Source organism: Macaca thibetana, chromosome 5 (assembly GCF_024542745.1).
Source record: "Macaca thibetana thibetana isolate TM-01 chromosome 5, ASM2454274v1, whole genome shotgun sequence".
In the NCBI taxonomy this organism is placed as follows: Eukaryota; Metazoa; Chordata; class Mammalia; order Primates; family Cercopithecidae; genus Macaca; species Macaca thibetana.
In genome coordinates, this window is record NC_065582.1 from 175,770,291 (window position 1) to 175,786,994 (window position 16,704).

General features: G+C 41.2%; 1 long non-coding RNA gene across 1 annotated transcript in view; it reads right to left on the reverse strand.

Annotated features, from left to right (window-relative positions):
• LOC126955538 (uncharacterized) overlaps nt 1–16,704 on the reverse strand; it is a 656,849-nt gene that overhangs the window by 388,592 nt on the left and 251,553 nt on the right. The gene's annotated exons all lie outside the window — the stretch shown is intronic.

Sequence of the window (16,704 nt, forward strand, 5' to 3'; positions counted from 1 at the left end):
TATCTGTACACATTTTCTTTATCCAATCTGTCATTTACGTTGATTCTATGTCTTTGCTATTGTGAATAGTGCTGCAATGAACATTCACATGCACGTGTCTTTACGGTAGAATAATTTACATTCCTCTGGGGTCATGTGCGGTAATGGGATTGCTGGGTCAAATGGTGGCTCTGCTTTTAGCTCTTTGAAGAGTTGTCATACTGCTTTCCACAATGGTTGACCAAATTTTCCGACCAACAGTGTATGTGTTCCTTTTCTCTGCAACTTTGCCACTGTTATTTTTTGACTTTTTAATAATACCCATTTGTGGACATTTGAATTTATCTTCCTCCATAAACCAGGATCCAGTCACTCTATCCATGATGCTTTTTTACACAACCTAGCACCTATAAGAAGCTCACTGACCAGTAAAGCTGCTGAAGTGGTGAGAAAAAAAAATGCAGGAATCGAAAGATAGTCTTTGATCCTATTTCTCCTACTAGCTGAGTGTTCCTGGTCAAATCACTTAGCCACCTGGGACACGCTTGGTTCTTCATCTGTGAGATGGGAATTTCTACCCCACAGGAAGGTTGTGTGGAAGAGAGATTCAGTGTCTCCTCACACAATTTTGGCGCACAGTAAATGTTAGCCCTTTTCTAATACTCTTGCTTCTATTTTCCAGCTAATTGCCTCAGCCTCTGCTGCTGCTGTGAGCCCACCAGGAAGAGCTCTCATGTCCAAGAGCTCTGATGTCCATGATGAATTAGGGTTCAGCTTTCCTCTCTCTTCTATTGCTTTACTCCACAAAGGCATAAATGTCAGAGTCACGGGAACAAGAAGACAATGGCTACCCTTGGGTAGGAGACAGCAGACCAGGAGGGAAAGATGGTTCTTCCAATCTCAAATCAGCTGTCATCATCCCAGCTTGTCTCCTTTGACAAAAGCAACTTGGGGAGTTCTGGATGCTCAAGCCATCAGCCTGTCCGGGGTAACATGTTCATCTCTTCCCACTTGCTCTGTCTTTGTTATTGTTAGGACAGGATGTGTGAAAATCTGAACAACCCCAGTGACCAGGGCTCAGCAGTTTATCAAACAAAAGCTGACACATTTCATCTGAACAATTTTATTTCTCTCTAAAGCACCATAACACAAAAAAGCTCAGATTGGTAGTGTGATCTGTATTGTGATGGGTCTTCAGGCTTTGCTGTTAGAGAGAGGACGCTGGTACTTGGAGGCAGCAATGGGACAAGAGAAAGGAAAGAAGTAGCTAACATTCCCTGACGACCTGTGTGTGTCAGGCACTGGGCTGGGTAACCTGTGTTCTCCATCCTTACTGTAATCCTTATATTGGATGTGATGACCTTCATTGCATAGGTGAAGACTGATTCTCTGAGAATAGGCATTCATTCCATCTCTCCCTTTAGAAAGTACGAAATGAGGTTTAATTCCTGGTACATCACTTTCCTCTACATGAAATTCTCCCAGCCTGCAGATAAAAAGCTTAGGTTCTCATCCTGTCTCTCCTACATAAGAGCTGGGTGAGCCTGAGCAAGTCTTATAGGTTTTCTCTGAGCTTCATTCTCTCATCTCTAAAACTGAAATACTTGTTTTAGCCCTTGACTACTTCTGGGGTCACTGTGTAACTCCGTTAAGATAATCCATCACCAAACCTTGTGTGCCAGGGATCCACAAGACCACGCCTGCATTCGGAGTTTCATGAGGACTTGCGGGACTCTGCATGTATAGTTGTACTCACAACTACAATTTATTATAGTGATAGAGCAAGGATACATGGGCAGAGCATACAGGAAATACACATAAGACGAGTGTGTAGGAATCCATGTCAGGCTTCTTTATGTTCTCTATTTCCTATGAAGGATTATTCAGAGCACACCTTCCCCCAGCAGTGAAAACACAGATACCTGTGTACAATGTATCTGCCCAGAGAAATCTATCCGTGGGTCAGTGCCTAGCATGTTTATTGAGTGCTGGTCACAAGACGCCTTTGCCTAGCACAGTCCAAATGCCGCACTCCCAGAAGGAAAGCAGCATAAACCATACAATTTGCACAAACCATCTAGTCACAACAAGCCACATTTAGTTAGGGAAAGTTTATATCCACGTGAGGAACTGTATGCCAGCCAAGTTCCCAGAGACAATCCAAAGGTCAGCTTGGCAAGAAGGCCTTTCTAAGGAGAGCAGTCTCCGCTCTGCTCCATTAACTCTTTTCTGCTTACCAGGGTACCAGTGAGAGTGAAAAGATGCTTGTGGGCTGGTACCACAGGACAAGAGGCCACGGATCATCCAGAGTGTGGACTGAAAAACTGGGCCGTGAAATACTGCACGGCCTGGCAGGTCGCAGACCCATCTTAACTGGTCCAGTTTAACTCATGTTGTCTACAAGTACAGTTTTCAAAATTGAGTTCTGATTCCACAAGTGTGTTATCCAAAAGAGAATTTCCGTGTCTGGTGTTTTTAAGGGGAAAACAGACTTCAAAATGAAGGCATTATTGAAAAATAGATTCACTTTATTACATGCTTTGTCTTTGGTTGTGCATGTTTAACTCTAACATTGTACTCAAATTACCACGACTGAATTTTAATATTGTGAACAGTCCAACAAAGAGGTTATTAATTAATATTTCTAGCCATCTACAGCCCATTAAATCTGCTGCTTGTTAAAGGCAGTATAGTTTCAAGTTCAAATGACTTAAAATAATGAGCAGAATTCATTTTCAGTTCATTAACACAGTTGTCAGCCTTCCTGGGCAGGTAGCAGTAGCGTCAGTTTTACCGCCCACAGATGAAGCTGCCGAGGACGGGGACATCCCCTTCCTGGGTCTCTGTGCCTTCTTCATTCTTGTCACATTTCTCAGCAATGTGCTCTCTAATTCTCTGATCTTTTGACATTGGCATTCACTGGAAAAAGGACATTAATCAAAACATGTATGTTGAAATTTTATTTAAGCAGAAATAAGGGCACTCATAAGTTCAGGTATCTGTGCGAGCGTTTTCATTAGAAATGTGCAGAATCTCCAGCTTGGCCTCTGCATAGAAGCAAGTTACTCCCACGGGGAGCCAGGGCAGGCAGGCTCCAGCTCTGGCTCCTTCCTCCTCCCTGTGCCGGTGCAGCTCTGCACCTTTGCACCTGGATGCAGCTGGGGGAGAGTCGATCCAAATGCACGTTCCATTTCCTCAGAAGCATTTCTGCTTTACACTTCTCTGCCAGCTCAGTATTTTTTGTGAGCAGTAAATAAAATTAAATATATAGAGTATATATGTGTACGTGTATAAATGTGTATGTATACGTATGTGTATATACACAGATATATATATATGTGTATACACATGCATGTAGAGAGAGACAGAGACAGAGACAATTGAATGGTGAGCCCCATCTGAAATATAAGTCCTCGTCCTCACCTCCAGAAGTTCTGAATATGACCTTATTTGGGAAAGGGCCTTTGTAAATGTAATTGGGAAATTGGGGGATTAGGGATCTCAAGATGAGATTATCCTGAATTATCCAGTTTTTTCCTAAATTGAACATCAAATGTCCTTACAAGAGAAAGGCAGAAGAGGTCTGAGACAGTGAGGAGAAGGCCGTGTGAAAACAAAGACAGAGGGTGGAGCGATGTGACCACACACCAGGGAATTCAGGAACCACCATAAGCGAGAAGAGGCAAGAAGGGATTCTCTCATTGAGGCTTCAGATTCCCAGCCTCCAGAACTGTGCGACAGAAAACTCCTACTGTTTTAAGTGACCACGTTTACAGTAATTTGCCATGGCAGCTCTAAGAAACAAATTACTATACACACACACAAACACACAGAGTCACACATGCACACACATGCATACATGCATATATATATATACATGCACACACATTTTATATTCACATACATATTTACACATAGAAATGTATACCCACGCCCAACACAGGCCTGGCACACACTTTATATTCAATAAACCTCATTCCCTTCTCTTCTCCCTGTGCCGATCTGCCTCAGTTCCCGAAAGTAAAGGTGGCTCTGGAAAATCAGCACCCCATTGTACCAAGTGTCCCTCATCTGATTTCAATGTTCGCACAGAAGAACTTCCCTAGCACTTTGGGAGGCCGAGGTGGGCGGATCACCTGAGGTCAGGTGTTCAGTAACAGCCTGACCAATATGGCGAAACCCCATCTCTACTAAAAATACAAAAATTAGCCAGGCATGTTGGGGGGCACAATTCAATTGTCTCTGTCTCTCTGTCTCTCTCTACATGTATGTGTGTACACATACACATATATATATATCTGTGTATATACACATACGTATACATACACAATTATACACATACACATATATATATATCTGTGTATATACACATACGTATACATACACAATTATACACATACACATATATATATCTGTGTATATACACATACGTATACATACACAATTATACACGTACACATATATATATATCTGTGTATATACACATACGTATACATACACATTTATACACGTACACATATATATATCTGTGTATATACACATACGTATACATACACAATTATACACGTACACATATATATATATCTGTGTATATACACATACGTATACATACACAATTATACACGTACACATATATATATATCTGTGTATATACACATACGTATACATACACATTTATACACGTACACATATATATATCTGTGTATATACACATACGTATACATACACATTTATACACGTACACATATATATATCTGTGTATATACACATACGTATACATACACAATTATACACGTACACATATATCTGTGTATATACACATACGTATACATACACAATTATACACGTACACATATATATATCTGTGTATATACACATACGTATACATACACATTTATACACGTACACATATATATATATCTGTGTATATACACATACGTATACATACACAATTATACACGTACACATATATCTGTGTATATACACATACGTATACATACACATTTATACACGTACACATATATACTCTATATATTTAATTTTATTTAATGCTCACAAAAAATACTGAGCTGGCAGAGAAGTGATAGTCCCAGCTATCAGGAGGCTGAGACAGGAGAATTGCTTTAACCCGGGCAGTGGAGGTTGCAGTGAGCCAAGATCTTGCCATTGCACTCCAGCCTGGCTGGGCGACAGAGCAAGAGTCCGTCTCAAAAAAAAAAAAAAAATTTCTTCTTCCTGACTCAATCCTGTCACCCTCTGAACCAAGATGTGCAGAACGCCTTTGTATTCAGCAACCTCTGGGCTGAATACAACTTGCAGAGGCCTCAGGGAGCCTTCGTCAGTGGCCCAATGTGGTCCAGACAAAAGGACCCACTTGAGGAAACACATAAGTCCTCATAAAATCTACTGCTTCAGTTACCTGGAATAGATGTTCTTCAGGCCGCTCCATACGCCACAGTGCTATAAGTACACACGCACTTAAATAGCCTTTGCCACACGTCAGACTCTGCAGTGAGCTTTTTTTATACAGTAACTTATTTAATGCTTATATTATTTCTTCATATGAACTACTATTATTATCTCATCCTATGAGGAAGAAACTGAGGCATAAAGAGATCACAGAGCTTGTGTGCAGAGGTGCTGGAGGTGCAAACACGGCAATGGGTCTCCTGGATCTGTACTTTTCAACACTGCCTGAGACTGTGAATAAAAGAGAATCCTGGGCATATTTCAGCCCTTTCTCACACCTAAACATATCCTAGTGATGTATTTTTTGTTGTTATTATTTTTTCTTCTCTTAATCACACAGGATTTGCTCATTTGGAAACTGGTTTAAAAACAGAAGGGGTTTTTTTGGTTTTTTTGTTTTTGGCATCGGCTACTAAAAAAGTATTAAATGGAGTAAACATATTGGTTATGATATTTCCTGTGGGGAACTCTAAAGATTTTTGGAATATACTGTAATCTCCTACAATGACCTTTTCTAAGGCTCTGCAAAAAAATTAATAAAGAGGAGGAAACGGAGATGGAACACTTACCATGTTTGATTTTTCATTGACTTTGGTGTTGCAGAGATGTTAAGGGTGTCCTATCGGGGGACTCAGGGAAGCATCACAGTTGAAGATTTGCCACGTGTTTTTATTCATTCCTTTGGCCCTTCCAGCAGAGGCACCTAGAGTCTCAGGGCTAGAGGAGGGGATACCTCGTGCCACTTGTGGATTCTATAAAGACAGAGTTCTGTTTTCCTAAACACATTTCAGATCTTTCTCTGTCCACTTTACTCAATCCTCCCTGAAGAGGTGGAGTCACTCACCAGACTGACAAATTCAGGAAAATTGTACCGGCTTAGCTCAGTCCCTCATTTTCACCAGGTCCTCGTCGGCTTTGGAGAGCTGGAGCAAGGAGCCAGGAGTGGCATCTTTCTGGTCCATTCTCACCCGGCGGTAGGCCATGTGAAGAAGTCTGCTGTGGCAGAGGTTTCTGGTTTCTGCACCCCATCTTTTTGGCTCACAGCTGCAGTAATTCAAGCTCAGACTAGTATGGCAGAATCCTCCCTCCAAGACACATTGCAAGTCTCACCGCTTTTTGCCTCTGGGACTCTCTGAAGCTGAATGAGTCTGTTTGGCCAACAAATTTGTGCAGCAGAAATGCTGGGCATAACCAGGCATGGTGGTTCACACGTGTGGTCCTAGCTACTCAGGAGGCTGAGGTGGAAGAGTTGCTTGAGTCCAGGAATTTGAAACCAGCTGGTTAATATAGTGAGATCCCTTCTCTATGAAACATTTAAAACATTGGCCAGGCATGGTAGTGCGCTCCTGTAGTCCCAGCTACTTGGGAGGCTGAGGCAGAAAGATCCCTTGAGCCCAGGAGGCCGAGGCTGTAGTGAGCTATGATGGAACCATTGCACTCCAGCTTGGGCAACAGAACAAGGCACTGTCTCATACAGAATAAAGAAATAAATGCTGGGCAGTTAAATCTCTGTAGGCAACCCTTAGTCCGTGGGAAAAGGAGCAAGTGGCTTCCTGCTCCAGCTTCTCCTCCTTGAGATGACAATTCTGTGAGCATGCTTTATTTTTTTCAGGGTGTTTGGAACAATTGAGCCTCCATTAGAACTGACCTTGATAAGACACTTTTATGCCAGCTTTTTCTCCTCCCTAATCTCATTCCCCACCCACCCTCATTTTTGCTTCCTGGAATCATCTCCCAAATAATCAACCGACGTCCAATCCTTGTCATGGTTTCTGACTTGTGCAGAACCCAGCTTGAGACACTGCCTGCTTCTATAAATTCAGTGAGCTCACCGATCTTGCACTGACACCAAGCTAAGACTTCCAGGCTTTGGTGGCAACAGAGCTTCTGTCTGGGCCTCTACGCTTATCTGGTTTTACTTCTTAAATCACTTAGATTTTGGAAGAGAAGAATTGTGCTCTTTTGGGGACGGATACTCAAAGACTTCAGCATGCAGAGGTTTTTAATACATTTATAGTATTTCACAGTCTGCAAAGTGATTTTGCATCTGTGACTTCAATAAGGTGAGGGAGACACACACACACACACATACACACAGAGCAAAGGTCTCAGCACAGCCACTCCATACCTCTGTGACCTCAGGCATGTCACAAACTCAAGTGTTAAATAAGGGTATCTAAAAAAGAACGCTCCCTTCAAAAGGTTCACTTTGAACTAGAAACAAAAACAAAAACAAAAACAGAGAAGTATAAATTATTGACAGAAAGTACTTGGATTTCCTCCCCCCCCCCCCCCCGACATGGAGTCTCACTCTGTCGCCTAGGCTTCAGTACAGTGGCATGAACTCGGCTCACTGCACACTCCACCTCCCAGGTTCAAGCAATTCTCTGCCTCAGCCTCCCAAGTAGTTGGAACTACAGGTGCACGCCACCATACCTGGCTAATTTTTGTAATTTTAGTAGAGACGGGGTTTCACCATCTTGGCCAGGCTGGTCTTGAACTCCTGACCTCGTGATCCACCCATCTTGTCCTGCTAAAGTGCTGGGATTACAGGTGTCAGCCACCATGCCCGGCCAGTTATGTGGCCTTTAAGTCCCCAGTATGAGCTACCAAGATAGCACTGGGAGCTGGATGGTAAGTAAGAGTCTCCTCACCATTGTCTGGGCCTTGGCATCATTTTGGATTCTTGGCTAGGTTGCCTAACATCTCTAGGTCCTGGCATCCACATCTGGAAAATGGATATAAAGACACTCCAATCCTTTTCTGAAGCAGAGTAAGAACAAATACAACGAGGTAGGTAAAGCAGTTAGCAAACAGCTAGGCATACAGCTGGTCCCTAGTAAACTCTAGACATTTATGTTAGTGATCCATTGTTATCTATATATTACTACAGAACTTACTGGTTCTAATAAAATAAATGAACATGTATTATGTCGCACAGTTTCTGAGGGTCAGGAATTCAGGGGCTACCTGATTGGTTGGTTCAGGCTGCTAGTATCCCATGAGATATCAGTCAGAGGACAGCTGGGCTGCAGCCATTTGAAGCCTGGACTGGATTTGGAAGATCTGATTCCAACGTGTGGCCCCTCATGGCTGGCAAGTCAGCATTGGCCACTGGCAGGAGACCCAGTTTCTCGCCACAGAAACCTCTCCACTGAGCTGCTAGAATGTCCTCATGGTATGGCAGCTGGCTTCCTATATGTATATGCATATGTATTTCTATTTCTATTTCTACTTCTACTTTTACTTCTGTGTTTCTATATCTATCCCAATGTAGTTTAAGGTAAATTTTAAAGCCATCAGTTTCAACCGTAAGAGCAGAGAGGAATGAGATGTCACTAGGAACTTCCTGTGATCCTTCCAAATGAGTATATTCTATTTGGGTAAGCAGAAAGGTGGCAATAACAGGTGCGAGGGCAGGGAGGAAGGAGAGGCACATATCTGAAAGACAGATGGATGAAGGCATGGGGTAGAAGACTCAAGCTGGAAAGAACACAGGGAGAGGCAAAAACAGATGCCAGTGGAGGAGGGAGCAATGAGGTCAACAGCAGATTATTGGACACATTTCAGCAGGAGTCTAACCGGATCAAAGTGGCCACAACTAAGATTGGTATAGGCGCAATGCAAAGGAGTGGGGCAGCTTGACAAATCCTGGAGGCAGGAGACTGTTCAGTGTTTCAATACGCATTTATTATGAGCAAAATGCATGTCATTGCAGGATAATGGGTACTAATTTACCCAAAGACCCCTTGAGAGAACATCTTAAGCTCTGCCTTCTAGACAAGTAGAAATTAAGATATGACGATACTTGTGAGTGATAACTCTGAGCTGACAGCCCATGCAATCTTCCTGGGTTCTGGTGATTATAGCCAAGCCTGGGCACACTTTGAGGGAAGCCTTATGGCAGCAGACACTTTGCCAGCTTTTCTTGAACAACATCATCAGGATCATTGAAGGAGCTTGCATTTGCATTGCTATGTACAGGAATCTTCACCTGACAGTAACTGAGCAGCATTACCTAATACCGAACATCATCATTACCTGTTATCCCGGGCCCACCTCGTGAATCCCAGAATGGAAAGCAGCAAGGTGAAGGGGGCGGTGCTTGTATTATCTAGAGTTGGACTGACTCAGGTTCAAACCCCAGTTGCTTGATACCTATATTTTTCATGAACTTCTGTTTGTTTCTCTCTCTCTCTCTCTGTGTGTGTGTGTGTGTGTGTGTGCGTGTTTTAAGGTAAGCCAATAACTACTAGAATGACTGCAGTCACAATTAAATAAGAGTCTACTTGAAAATTATCTTGCTGATGGTAGAGGTCAGCTTCCTTCCATTTTGCTTCACTTCTCAAGTCACATAACAGAGAAAGTACTGAAAGGAATTACGCATTAGTCTCTGAGGATGGTGACCTTTAAGCTGCAGTGACGCCCCACCAGGCAGGTCTTGACCCTGAAGAATATTATTGACCAAGTGGGGTTTCCAAAATCCATTATAGGTCACTCAGTTGCTACTATGTTGTTCCTTTTTTAACTCACGTACTGGTGATCTTGAAATCTGTCCCTTAAATTCTGATTATAACACTCTCAGCATGGTGACCTGTGTACCATTCTGCTTTTCAAATGCATGTTTTCATCTATCTCTGATACTTAATCCAGGCCCTATCCAGAGCTTATCCTTATTTAACTTTTCTATTTCAGATTGACCATTTAAAATCTATTCTCTGGTATGAATGAAAAACAAAAACAAAAACAAAAACGCCCAGTCCAAACACGCTATATTACCTGTGAACCAAGCACAAAAGCTGCTCTTGGGGGACACAGGATGAGAAAGAATTCAGCATCTGTTATCGAAACCACTAAGAGTCTGGGGTTGTTTTATTACAATAAAATGTTGTCTATCTTGATTAAATAAATTAGAAGGTTTGGGTTTAACACCCATGTCATATTTAGCAAATAATCAGTTCCAGATCCTTGGGCCAGAGAACAGCAATGAGGCTCCCATCCACACAGGAGGGTCTGGGAAAACAGGATCTGGGTTTCAAACCAAACTGAGAGAAGTTCGACGTGATGAAGCCTAGGGGATGGAGGACCAGAATTCTGATGACTAGGAGTCGATTTGAATCAAAGGAAATGGTATTTAGTGCTTAATCTGAAGAATAAAGCACCACAGTTGAGTCTGAAAGAAATGGCTAAAAAATTAATCTCAAAGGGTCATGGGGGGAGAAAAACAGCTGCATATATAGGGCTAAAATTATGGATGCTTCAGAGCTAAGGCCTTGAATCAGGTGCTGTGATACCTGGCTCATCTGGTGCCCTGAGTATACAGTAGGGGGTGGGCACAGACCTCATGGGACATTGCTTCTTTGGGTCATGGTTTTCTCTTCCTTTAATATGAAAATAATTATATTTATCTTATATTTAGTACTAAACCATGTATGGCGAAAAACAAAAGGCAACAACATAAATGTGCAAGAATTGCATATAAGACAAATTCCAGTTGAGGTTTCACCTTAAACAGATGGTGCACCCTTCCCGGACTTCTGCAGGACAATTTTCTCATCATGTGAACACACTTACAAATTGTTCCAGCTGTTCCAAAATCCCCATCCAGGTCTGTAGCCAGGCAGAGATTATAGTGTGCTCTGACTCCATTACGTTTCTATTAGAATTTTCCACTCTCAGCAGGGGTTCTGCATTCTAACAGCTCATTTGAGGAGCCAGGGACAAGAAATAATTTGTGATTTGGACAAAGTAGGACAGCCAAGGGAGTATTGTTCTGTTTTGTTTTGTTTCCCCAGCTTTATTGTAGCCTAACTAGTATACAAAAAGTTTCACATGATTAATGTGTACAATTTGGTGAGCTTGGACATATGTACAGACTCATGTTATCATCCATCACCACAATCAAGGTAAAAAACATTTTCATTGCCTTTAAAAGTTTCATTGTGACCTTCTGTGTGCATGTGTGATAAGAACACAACATGAGATGTACTCTTTTAACAAACAAATTTTTAAGTTCACAATACCCTATTGTTAACTCAAGGCACTAGAGGGTGTATCAAGTATCTAAGATAGTCTAACACAGAAAGAGTTTCTTGTTAATCAGGTGACAACTGAAAGGTAACTGGTTGCAAAGCACAGGTCTAGAAAACCTGTTTCCACCAGATGGTTTTTGCCATTGTGGTGTCATTAGGGAGCTGCACTTTATTTTCCTCTCATCTGCATATTTATCGGGGACTTTCAATGGGCCAAATATTGCTAAAAGTAATTTCAACTTTTCATTTTCTCAAGAGTTCCTTGTATAAGGGACATGACATTATCCCCTATTTTTAGATGGAGTTATTAAAGCAAAGGGATACACTTAGGGTTATGCAACTGATAAGGATGGATGAGATGCTGAACCCAAGCAGTTTGCTCCAGACCCTCACTCGTACCCTCGGGACTGTATCCTACATTCATATGTCTATGTGTTGAGGAACTAACATGGTTCTCAAAATTGAAACAGCAACAGATTTACTGGGAAGCATCACAAAATGCTGATATCTAGATCTCGTTCCATGTATACAAAGCACACTTCTCAAATTCAAGCATTTTGTTGCCTCCTTTATAGATGATGTTCATCTATAGGTCACTTTCCTCCAACCCCCACCTCATGCCTTCACTTCACCTGCCAAGATCATGATAACTGCTCCTTTAAAAAAATTTGCGTAAATAAACAGTTGTATAATTGAATGCAAGAATATATGAATTGTGGCTGGATGCAGTAGCCATACCTGTAATCCTAACATTTCAAAAGGTTGAGGCAGAGGGAACGCTTTAGCCCAGGAGTTCAAGACCATCTTGGCAACAAAGTGAGACCCCCCATCTTGACACAAATTTAAAAAATTGTCTTGGCATGGTGGAGTGTGCCTGTAGCCCCAGCTAATCAGGAGGATGATGTGGGAGGATCCTTTGAGCCAAGGAAGGTGAGACTGCAATTAGCTGTGATCACACCACTGGACTCTAGCTGGGGTGACAGAGGAAACCCCATCTCAAAAAAAAAAAAAGCTTGAGGTCTGCTAAGGGACAGACTGCCTCCTCAAGTCAGTCCCTGACCCCCATGCCTCCTGACTGGGAGACATCTCACCTCTCAACAGGGGTCAACAGACACATACAACTTCAGCTGTCATGTGACAGGTGATCCTCTGGGAGAAAGCTTCCAGAGGAAGGGACAGACAGCAATCTTTGCTGTTCTGCAGCCTCCACTGGTGATACTCAGGCAAACAGGGTCTGGAGTGGACCTCCAGCAAACTCCAGCAGACCTGCAGCAGAGAGGCCTGTTAGAATGAAAAGTAACAAACAAAAAGGAATAGCATCAACTTCAACCAAAAAATCATCCACACAAAAATCCCATCCGAAGGTCACCGGCATCAAAGACCAAAGGTAGATAAATCCACAAAGATGAGGAAAAACCAGCACATAAAGCCTGAAAATTCCAAAAATCAGAATGCCTCTTCTCCTCCAAAGGATCACAACTGTCACCAGCAAGGGAACAAAACTGGACAGAGAATGAATCTGATGAATTGACAGAAGTAGGCTTCAGAAGGTGGGTAATAACAAATTCCTCCTAGCTAAAGGAGCATGTTCTAACCCAATGCAAGGAAACTAAGAACCTTGAAAAAAGGTTAGAGGAATTGCTAACTGGAATGAACCAGTTTAGAGAATAACGTAAATGACCTGATGAAGCTGAAAAGCATAGCATGAGAACTTTGTGAAGCATACACAAGTATCAATATTTGAATCCATCAAGCAGAAGAAAGGATATCAGAGATTGAAGATCAACTTAATGAAATAAAGCATGAAGATAAGATTACAGAAAAAAAGAATGAAAAGGAAAAAACAAAGCCTCCAAGAAATATGGGACTATGTGAAAAGACCAAACCTACGTTTGATTGGTGTACCTGAAAGTACAGGGAGAATGGAACCAAGTTGGAAAACCCTCTTTGAGTTATTATCCAGGAGAACTTCTCCAACCTAGCAAGACAAGGCAACATTCAAATTCAGGAAATACAGAGAACACCACAAAGATACTCCTCGAGAAGAGCAATCCCAAGGCACATAATCGTCTGATTCACCAAGGCTGAAACGAAAGAAAAAATATTAAGGGAAGCCAGAGAAAAAGGTCAGGTTACCCACAAAGGGAAGCCCATCAAACTAACAGTGGATCTCTCTGAAGAAACCCTACAAGCCAGAAGAGCATGGGACCAATATTCAACACTCTTAAAGAAAAGAATTTTCAACCCATAATTTCATATCCAGCCAAACTAAGTTTCACAAGCGAAGGAGAAATAAAATCCTTTATAGACAAACAAATGTGGAGAGATTTTGTCACCACCAGGCCTGCCTTATAAGAGCTCCTGAAGAAAGCACTAAACACGGAAAGGAAAAACTGGTACCAGCCACTGCAAAAATATACCAAATTGTAAAGACCATTGACATGTTGAAGAAACTGCATCAACTAAAGGGCAAAATAACCAACTAGCATCATAATGACAGCATCAAATTCACACATAACAATATTAACCTTAAATGTGAATGGGCTAAATGCTCCAATTAAAAGACACAGACTGGCAAATTGGATAACAAGTCAAGACCCATCAGTGTGCTGCATTCAGAAGACCAATCTCATGTGCAAAGACACACATAGGCTCAAAATAAAAGGATGGAGAAACATTTAGCAAGCAAATGGAAAGCAGAAAAAAACAGGGGTTGCAATCTTAGTCTCTGATAAAACAGACTTTAAACTAACAAAGATAAAAAGACACAAAGAAGGGCATTACATAATGGTAAAGGGATCAATTCAACAAGAAGAACTAACTGTCCTAAATATATATGCACACAATACAGAAGCACCCAGATTCGTAAAGCAAGTTCCTAGGGAACTACAAAGAGACTTAGACTCCTGCACACACATAGTGGGAAAGTTTAACACCCCACGGCCAATAGTAGACAGATCAATGAGACAGAAAATTAACAGGGATATTCAGGGCTTGAACTCAGCTCTGGACCAAGTGGACCTAAGAGATATCTACAGAACTGTCCACCCCAAATCAACAGAGTATACATTCTTCTCAGCACCATATTGCACTTATTCTAAAATTGACCACATAATTGGAAGTAAAACACTCCTCAGCAAATGCAAAAAAAAAAAAAAAAAAAAACCGGAAATCATAGCAGTTTCTCAGACCATACTGCAATCAAATTAGAACTCAAGATTAAGAAACTCACTCAAAATTGCACAACTACATGGAAACTGAACAACCTGCTCCTGAATGACTACTGGGTAAATAATGAAATAAAGGCAGAAATAAATAAATTCTTTGAAAACAATGAGAACAAAGACTCAATGTACCAGAATCTCTGGGACACAGCTAAAACAGTGTTTAGAGGGAAATTTATAGCACTAAATGCCCCCAGGAGAAAGTGGGAAAGATCTAAATTTGACACCCTAACATCACAATTAAAAGAACTAGAGAAGCAAGAGCAAATAAATTCAACAGGTAGCAGTAGACAAGAAATAACTAAGTTCAGAGCAGACATGAAGGAGATACAGACATGAAAAGCCCTTCAAAAAATCAATGAACCCAGGAGCTAGTTTTTGAAAAGATAAACAAAATAGATAGACTACTAGCCAGACTAATAAAGAAGAAAAGAGAGAAGAATCAAATATGCCAGACTAATAAAGAAGAAAAGAGAGAAGAATCAAATAGACACAAGAAAAAATGGTAAAGAGGATATCACCACTGGTATACGCATTGGGTTGGAACAGGTCCTTTAGCTTGGAGGAATTTGTTATAACCCACCTTCTGAAGCCTACTTCCGGATGGTATTGTATTTCCTACAGACATACAAACTACCATCAGAGAATACTATAAACACCTCTACACAAATAAACTAGAAAATCTAGAAGAAATGAATAAATTCCTGGACACATACACCCTCCCAAGACCAACCCGGGAAAAGGTTGAATCCCTGAACAGACCAATAACAAGTTCTGAAATTGAGGCAGTAATTAATAGCCTACCAATCTAAAAAAGTCCAGGACCAGATGAATTCACAGCTGAATTCTTCCAGAGGTACAAAGAGGAGGGGGTACCATTCCTTCTGAAACTATTCCAAACAGAAATATTTTCTATTCCAAAATAGAAAAAGAGGGACTCCTCCCTAACTCACTTTATGAGGCCAGCATCATCCTGATACCAAAACCTGGCAGAGACACAACAACAAAAAAATAATTTCAGGCCAATATCCCTGATGAATATCGATGCTAAAATTCTCAATAAAATACTGGCAAACAGAATACAGCAGCACATCAAAAGGTTTATCCACCATGATCAAGTCGGCTTCATCCCTGGGATGCAAGACTGGTTCAACATACGCAAATCAATAAATGTAATCCATCACATAAATAGAACCAGTGACAAAAACCACATGATTATCTCAACAGATGCAGAAAACACCTTCAATAAAATTCAACAACACTTCATGCTAAAAACTCTCAATAAACTAGATATTGATGGAATGTATCTCAAAACAATAAGAGCTATTTATGACAATCCCACAGCCAATATCACACTGAATGGGCAAAAGTTGGAAGCCTTCCCTTTGAAAACCAGCACAAGACAAAGATGCCCTCTCTCACCACTCCTGTTCAACACAGTATTGGAAGTTCTGGCCAGGGCAACCAAGTAAGAGAAAGAGATAAAACAAGATGAGAGGAAGTCAAATTGTCTCTGTTTGCAGATGACATGATTATATATTTGGAAAACTCCATCGTCTCAGCCCAAAATCTCCATAAACTGATAAGCAACGTCAGCAAAGTCATGGGACACAAAATCAATGTGCAAAACTCACAAGCATTCCTATACACCAACAATAGACAGAGAGCCACATCATGAGTGACCTCCCATTCACAATTGCTACAAAGAGAATAAAATACCTAGAAATACAACTTACAAGGGATGTGAAGGACCTCTTCAAGGAGACAAACAAATCAGTGCTCAAGGAAATGAGAAAGGACAAAAACAAATGGAAAAACATTCCATGCTCTTCTATAGGAAGAATCAATATCGTGAAAATGGCCATGCTGCCCAAAGTAATTTAGGGATTCAATGCTATCCCCAACAAGCTACCATTGTTTTTCTTCACAGAATTGGAAAAAAACTACTTTACATTTCATACGGGACCAAAAAAAGAGCCCGTATAATCAAGACAATCCTA